Consider the following 8,857-nt stretch of genomic DNA (forward strand, 5'->3'; position numbering starts at 1 on the left):
ATTTACTTCTCTCATCCCCAGTCAGTTTATATTATATATATAGTTTCAATTTAATAACAAAGACAATTAAGCATATACTAGGCGCTGTTCTTCCAAAGTCCCTGACCTCTGAGTTGTGTGTGTGTATTTTAAATATTACTAAAGTATACTAAAATATTGGGTAGCAATAAGTTTGATGAAGAAAAATAAAGCAAATAATACTCATAGCTAACTCAATGAGCTCTGGTTTTTTATTCTTGGAAGCAAAAGCCTGTCAGAGAGATGAGTGGATCATCCTCTTTGAGTGAGGAGCCAGGAAGAATAATGCTGCATAATCCATCCGTTCAAACCAGACTTCACATCAGAATCACCTGGAGATTTTTAACAGTGCTGCCCTGGGATCCTTTTCCGAAAGGTTCTGTCGTTACTGACATGTGGTCTCTGGGTACTGAGTTTTTTAACAGCTTCTAGCCAATTCCAAGAAGCCAATCTCTAACTCCAAGTACTAAGCTCTCTGGACGATGGCATTATAATTGGTCTTAGTGTAGACGGAACGGTGCCAAGCTCCTGCTAGAAGCACTTCAGTGGCTCACTGAGGCTGTAGGGGAGTTTCTAAACCTGCCTGAAAGTGGGAATCACCTGTGGTCTTTGTTAGAGTTGCAGATCCTTGGGGTTCTCCCCCATTTACTAAATCATCATCTCTAGGAGACTGGAAGACTGGGCACCTCGGCCCTCTCCGGTGAGCAATGCACTCATAATCTCCTGGGAAGAAACTTTTGCCAAAAACATCTTGACACTACTGTTAACTAATATTTCACAGCAAATGGCAAAGAGATTTTTTAGTTACGGGTAAGAGGTATTTTGGAATACTTACTAAAAGTCCCCTCGTAGACTTCCAGTTCCTTTAGAAGTCATTCATGGAGAAGGGTTTGCAAGCTGATGGGTTTGTTCATAGCGCTGTGTGATTTTCTGTGCATATCTCTTTTTATCCTTAGGGAGCTTCCCCTCATCTTTGTCCCCATGGAGACTGATGGAGTTTTGTTACCATCTTTTAATGATCTAAGAAACTCATTGAGGATGACAGTATAATGAGCTTAGATGTTTTCAGTTTGATGATTTTTAAAAAGCATTTAAAAAAAACATGGCTGTTCATTTGATTTTCATATTGTCCAAGTACTTTGGAAAACTAGGGACCATCTATATTTGGTGGAGAATGTGAAGCAAGAAAAATAGGGAATTTCTAAGTGTTTTACCTGGCAGCACAGCCAGTCAGCAGTTGCGTGGAGTCTAGATTTCTGTGTATTCTTACTCCTGAGTTTTCCACCTTGGCAAACATGGCTTTTTCTCATTTTCATTTATAAGTTATCCCCACCATTTACCTGACAGTTCTTGGCTTCTATTTTCCATGCGCAACTTCGAATATGCTTCTAAGTTTAGAAAGTAATGAGTTCCTTTTAGTAATGAATTTGTCTGGATATTTTTACTCCATCCCACTTAATTAGAATTCATGAGATTATTTTTGAAAACTGGATTATGGAACAGCATAAGAAAGTTTTTTTTTTTTTTTTTCCAGACATGTACTTCATGTAGATTTGAAGGATCAGATGGAATTTATAATTCAACTTGCTGTGGTCCAAAGTGAAAGCGTCTCACTTTGAGACAGTAGAAAAATACATTTTGGCCACACATAGGACTGTAGGAGAGAAAAAGGAGTAGCTGGGTAACGTCAAGAGAAAGCCATAGCTTTCTGGAGATAAACATTTTCTTTTCCACGGATTTTCTGTTATCAGTTTGAGCTTTTCCTTTTTTTGCTCATCTGTCTCAGAGTGTATACATGGAAGAGAAGAGATTCACACATGGTCATATGTAGCATAGCAGTATATAGAGAAGAAGAAAATCAAAATTCTACAAAATGGACTATTTTACATGATTTCATATATTTGGGGCCACAGGTCTAGACTCTTCACCAATAGTTAGGATTTAACTGGTCCAGGCATCAACGTAACAGCTCTTTCTCTTTGCCTTACTTCTTTTCCCTGCTGTGTACACGGCTCTCTCAGTTTCATCCCATAGGTCTAAGTTTACATGTCATCTGCTCAGAGAGGTCCAGCATCACTCTCAACTGATGTCCCTAGTTTTCTTCATGCTACTTAGCACAATTTGTGGCTATGTAATCATGTGACAATTTTATAGACTTCCAGTTCACAAGAACAGATATAATATTTTCCCCAGGACTCTACTTTTAGTGGCTAGAGCAATACTAATTATTACTAAGGGGACACATCACTGGATGAGTGAATGAATGCTGTTTCCTCCACTTGAAAACTCATTTTCCCATTTTTTCTCTCTGAGAATCTAAAACATATGTATTTGTTTGTGTGTGTAAAGATTCTGTACTTTATCAGTAGAAAAAAAATAGTTATTTATGTTTTTGTTCCTTAAGCCCTTAAGTACATCTCTGTAAATACAATGGATGCTATAAATATATTACTCATATTTTTCTACATCCTTACGACATCCAAACTGTGGTCTTTTTCATGGCAGAATTGTGTCTTGTTAAACTGTAGTTTTCTTCCAAACGTGTGTGGTGGATAAATGTTCATTAACATTGTAGATGGAAGAGCTAGTGGGGAGGAGACTCTAGGGAGAAGCCCAAAGCAAGAGTTGATACAAAAACAAGAAGACATTGAACTCTTCACCAAGATAGGGGTCTTCTGGATGAGCACTCTTTTGGAAGAGTATATTTTGAGATTTTTCTAAGTGGTTTTCATTTCTGAGTCCTCATAGAAGTACTTGAAAAGGCATGATGCAGGTTGTAGACATGCTTCTCACAGCTATTTGATTTTGAACTTACATTTCCTATCTGAGTCCTGATTCTTCACGTGTAAACTGACACATCTGTAACTGCCTACCTGCTTAACTCATTGTGATCTTGTGCTGTATTGTCGTCTCTTTGTGATGAGGCTAGGAGCTGCTGCTTCTGGCCAGTGATTAGCAGCCCTGTAGTATCTGTGATTAGTGTGTAGTAACATTATTTTAACCAGACGGTAAAAGTTGATTACATTTTGTCTCACAGCAATGGAAGCAGTCACATCGGCATGTGTCTACCAAGGAACCATGCATACTTCACTTGGCTGGTAAAAAAAAAAAAGCACTGAATTTACCTACTCTGGAGCCTCAGAGAACCACCGTTTGTGGCATTAGGCATTTTGTTAAGAGGCAGGTTCATTTTGGAGCTCAATCAAAAAGAACTTTAGTTAGTCAAATACCAAAACACTTTCATATAAAATACCACCCTTTTAAAAAATGTAATATCCAAAGTCAGTATGACAATGAATTTTTAGACTTGTGCTAATTTTTAACCTTTACTGCTCTTTCTCTCCCTCTTTGACTCTTTACTGCTTTGGGATTTATCATTATTTTTATCGCTTCTGCACTGAGTACTTTTATCCCAGTTTATGCATCTCTGCATATTCCTTGGCAGTAGTGGGTAGTACTATTAGTGGTAGTTAGAAGTGGTGAGATGAGGGTGAAAAAGGAGAGGGCCAATGAATTTGAGGCAGAGTACACAGAAGCTACATCCACAGCTGGCAACCTGAGGACTCCCCAGTTTCTCTAAACAGCATGTTTTGGGTTCTGATGCTGGAAGCCCAGCCTCAGAGCTAGCAGGAACACCTAATAATTTGGCTAAAGTTAAAGCCTTCTGTTTATCACCTTTAGCCCCGTGGCCCTTGCTAATGAGAGAGGTAAAACAAAAATAAAAATAAAAGGTCATTCGGTGCAGAACACACACCAAGAGGGGAACCAGGTATTCGGTATGCTCTCCTGGTCTGCTTTGGCATGCTAATGCAAATCAATCATTATTCTGATAAATGAAAGCCATTTCTCCTGCAGCCCACCAGGAGGGACACTGCCCCTGACCCTTTCTTTGAAGCATTTGGAAGTCTGAACACTCAATTTCTTGCCACTGCCAGCTTTTGAAAATTGGCCGCTCTCCTCCTTGGGAGTTAGCAGCAGAGTCAGCAGTGACTCTACAAAGCCCTCGCACACTGGAGGTTAAGGTGGAGGGTAGGGGCTGAATTTTTCGGGAGTAAGCAGAATCTTAATGCCCTCACCACAGATCGCAAGAGGAAATGAAAATATATACCTGGACGTATCAGTACAGTGTTGGGGCAACTGGGCTGGAGTTTCTTTCAGCCACGGAGGGGTTGGCTGCGCTAATAACTGTAATCATACCTAAATTACTCATGCCAATTTATTTACTTATTTTCCCGTCAAAAAGACAATGCATCACAAACAAGTCACAGACAATTCTTTTCCTGTAAAGGTTGGGGTGCTCAGTGTACATTCAGAGCCACGCACAGGAGTGCGAAGAAGTCGCCTACCACAGCTATTTAATCAGGAGTGTTTGTTGATTTGAGCAGAGGCCCTATGCTGTGAAATGAAAACAGAAAACCAAATTTTCTTGAGCAATCTTGCTGTTCCTGCTTCAGGTGCTAGGCCATTACACTAAAGCAGCTCAGACGAGAATGTCATTAGTTCTTAAGCCCCAGGTGAATTTGCCACTGTTCCACATGATTAAGCCAGATAATTGTGTGTTGATAGCGAATGTGGTTGGTGAAATACAATTTCTAGGACCTTCCTAAACAAACACAATGTGGGAGTGAGTCAGAGTGCTGTCATTTCAATCCTTTGTCGCAGGTTTTGCACGAGCAGACATCTCTGGCAAGGGCTGGCAAGCAATTCAGTGGCGACGGCCATCTCTGGCTTCTTAAAGGTGACCTGACTTGGAAAGTGAATCACACGTCATTCTGCGTTTATTTAGGAGAGGGAAAGAAAAAGGACATCTCATCAAAGTGCCCGCTTCTACTGTTACCTTGTTTTGGACCCTGAATGTAAATGATTCCTTTAAGTTTGTTTTAAAAAGCGTTCGTGATTGCAGCGATCCTTTCTGGTGTGTAAAAATACCGACGTCTCCAATGACAAAAACAACAACAACGTCTGCCGATGGCAAAATATAGTCAACTTTCGGGGCCAAGTTTTTGGAAGCAGCCAATGTGTTTGCATGTGTGATTTTCTTTTTCACATATAAGTTTCTGTGGATACAAAAATATGTATTTGTATTTACAAATCAGGTGTCTGAGTCTTAGATTTAGATACTTATGACTTTTCCTGCACCTAAATAAATATGGAGGCTTTTACAATGTGTAACGTGAAGGTGGAAGTTTCTTAATTTGTTGCTGTTGGTGTCTGGCGTGGGAACTTGGGTGGTTTTATTATTTTAATTATTTAATTACTTTAAAGTGAATCTACTTACTTTTCGGAAGGATCATGTTTCTTGTCAACATATGCATTTTCTTATTTCGCTGTTTCTCCTCAAAATAATAATAATAATAATAATAATAATAATAATAATAATAAAATAATTTTAATATCATATTTGCTGATAGATTTTGGTCTACCAAGTCTCCTTCGATTCTACAATGGAAGAGTACCACTGATTTCTGAAGACCAGAGAAAACTACAAATGGATATCGAAGTAGAAGTTCAGAAAAATGATAGCCCCTTAATTGGTGTCAGAAAGTACACACATCTGAAAGGGCTACAGATGTCGGGGATGGACGGCTTTCAATGTCAATAGCCATAGTCAAAATCATTACTGTGGGAAATCTGTAATAAAACCACAGAGCCTTAGCAGTCATGGAGTGCAGCCTTCTTCCCAAGGTTGGCTCTCCCCTCCCATTCCTGCTCGAACATCTCCTTTGGGCACACTACTTTGTGGTCATGCTCCATCAGGATAACCATTTGGGGATGAGAAGAAATGTTCGAGTGTGACCCAGGGCAGTCGCTCCACTGCCTTCTTGTGCTGCAGTCATCACCACTCTGCTCCAGTGGCTTGTGCTTTCATCAGAATTGAGAATTTCCCTCCGGTGACTCTTTTTTTCTAGCCATCCTTGGACGTATTGGTCTTTCAGTTTGTCCAGACTCCTCATATGATACTTGTTTTGGTGGTTGTTTCCTTTGTCAAGGGAGTTGAAGAAAAATTTTGGTGCTTAAACCAGAGGGGAGAAGACAGATAATCTGCGCCAACGTTACCCCTAAAGAAGACCCCGTGACTACAGACCTGGTGGTGCAGTTTTTCCTTCTCTTTGCAGCCAGTTATAGTCCCAACAGAGGTGGCCTCCACTTTAGAAGAAGGAGACTAGAGGTGAAAGACCCTGCCTGGCACGGTGTCTACAAATTTTCCACTCATCCCTCCTTCAGTTAGAGCACAGAGGAGCTGTTTAAATATACATTTGCTTGTTTGGGAAAGCTGACATCTTTGCCGTTAAACACTTAGGTTATCATATCCAAACGAATACGTAGTCGCTGGGCAACACCCAGCCTTGACATAGGGAAACACCACCCTTGGTTAGAATTTCCAAGGTCAGCTGTGTCGCTGACTAAGCTCGGTGACCTTGGACAACTAACTTCATCCTATGCTCTTCAGTTTCCTCATTGTAAAGTAAGAAACAGGTGAGATTACCTCTCATTCATTTATCTGCTTTGGAAGTCCACGATTCTTTTAGTGTAACAGTGGGTTAAGTTTTGGGGGAGGGAGAATGAGGGTTGACGAGGCAGTGGAATTTGGGGTAGGGGTCACAGAGACTCGGGGACAAAATAAGGACATAAGATCCCAAAGTGGGATTGAGCTCAACGGCCCCATGGGGCATGATGTGGACTCTTCAACGGCAGCAAGATGATGACCCAATCTAGTGTGAGGACACTTGCCTTGCTTTTGAAGATCAACAAATTCATTGAGATAAGCTGGATATTAGTAGGCAGTGCTAACAGCCGGGGTGAGGGGTACTAGAGGGCAGTCTGGTGGCCTGAACAACAAGCATCTCACTGACGAAATTACATCTCACTGAGGAAATAGATGAAGGTGGAGCTGCAAGCAGTCGTGGGGATGCACTAGGATCTTTTTACACTTTATGCATTAGATGGAGAGACATGGGAACTCTGCCTAATTCTGACATCGTGAAAAAAGTTTTGGTCTTTTTATGGGGCCATGAAGTGCTAAACATAAAGGCATTTTTTAAAGTAAAATTTAAATATTCTTGAAAATAGGACGGTAGTTTCACAAAAGCAGAAAGCACCAAAGGGAGAACCCTGTAATTGGCATTAGGCATGTTTGCAAGAATTGTTCAGATTTGCGTAATTTTCAGAAGACACGTCTAAAAAAATATTCCTCGGCCCCTTTATTTGAACATCGCAGGAAAGATTTCGGTTCATGTCTGTGGTTTGTGGCTCTCTATGATGAGGTGAGGCAGTTGGCACAGCTACTCCCACTGGGGATCTCGAGCCTGCGCTTCCGGAAGTGCAGTGATCTGCTTGTCTGGACTCGCTGCCCACCGCCTGCACGTGGCCGCCTCACAATGAGCAGAACTGGCTCCACCAGAGCTAAACAAAGTCCAAGCTGGAGCCAAGCCACCGGTCCGATACCTAGGGTGTTTCTTTTCACAAAGTGTTGGCGTGTTTAATGTCAAAAGGGAGGGGTGTCGTCGTTCTCTAATGAAAAGCTGTAATAGGACGAGCTGGGGTACTGTACTTGTCCACTGGGTGAATGGGGCTCTAACGGCAAGATTTCTATTAACAGAAATGGCAGGCATGCTGTTAAAGTCGCCTGCTCCATACGGAATGCATCTCTCGCCTCCCCCACCCATCCACTTTGCCCCCTCCTCGCCTCACCCGGATGTGTCCATTAATGCCACTAAAATAGGACATTTGAAATTTGGGGAAATGGTTACATTTTTTTTCCCCCTAAAGAGTCTTGAGGGGCCTATAAACAGAGGCCTTGTAAGCTAGACTAACGCCCAATCCTATCAGAATGATTAGATTCTGTCCCGCAAAGTACTTCATTGAGCATCACTCCCGCGACTTCTTGGATGTAATTTTTGTGGCTCAGAAATGCTTTTTCTTTGTTAAGTGATTTCAGCAGAAGGAAAGGAAATGTTAGTGGCCCTTAGCATTTTATAAGTAATCATAAATTTCAGCTGACAGCTTATTTCTTGATTCCTTTCTAATTAGAGACCTGATAATATATATTTCTTAAAGGAGAAAAGGGTCTGGGCTCTTATCATGCCAGAATCTTTGCTAAAATAAAACAACTGAGGCCAATGTTAAACACACCATGGATTCACTGCATAGGAGAGGTCCTGGGCATTGTGCTTCTAAATTAGGGAAACCAGAAGCGTGTTTTAATACTTTAAAATAATTGTGTCCAAATAGCTTTGTGCACTCTTTAAACAGCTAAATCTTCTTAATGCCTCTCAAAAAGGGTTCCAAATGGATTTAAATGGGTTTGATGAATGCGAAATTTCCCTCTTTACTTGTAATACTTCCAGCAATAGTACAATTAATTTGATTTGCGTGTAGGTACAAATCGTTAGTATATTGGGTACTTGTGTTTTAAAAGGTTTTGGTCTCATTTAACCCTCTCAAACCAATGTGTTTTGGTCAAAAAAATAACCATTGTCAATTCTGACTTATCAGTCCCCTGTACTGGATTTTTCTATTGTTTTAATACTGTATGTCAGAAGTTTCATTTAACACTCTAATAAACAGTCATCTCCTTTGTAATAAGGACCTTTTATGTGTGCTCATAAGAGCTTCTCCTGCTGTTAATCGCCTTGAGGTCAAAAGGTTGAAGGTTCTCTCTTGAATTTTTTTCTTTTATTTACTACAGCCAGCTCAGAGTGAGTCTGCTTCAACGGTTTAATTACTCATCTTTCAGCAGGACTCAAATGTCAGGATTCGAATAACTCTCAAATAATCTCTCAATGATTTTGTTCAAATGGACCCTAAAAAATTGTTCTCTAGATTTTTGGGTAGTAAT

Source organism: Pteropus vampyrus, unplaced genomic scaffold (assembly GCF_000151845.1).
Source record: "Pteropus vampyrus isolate Shadow unplaced genomic scaffold, Pvam_2.0 Scaffold160, whole genome shotgun sequence".
Taxonomy (NCBI): Eukaryota; Metazoa; Chordata; class Mammalia; order Chiroptera; family Pteropodidae; genus Pteropus; species Pteropus vampyrus.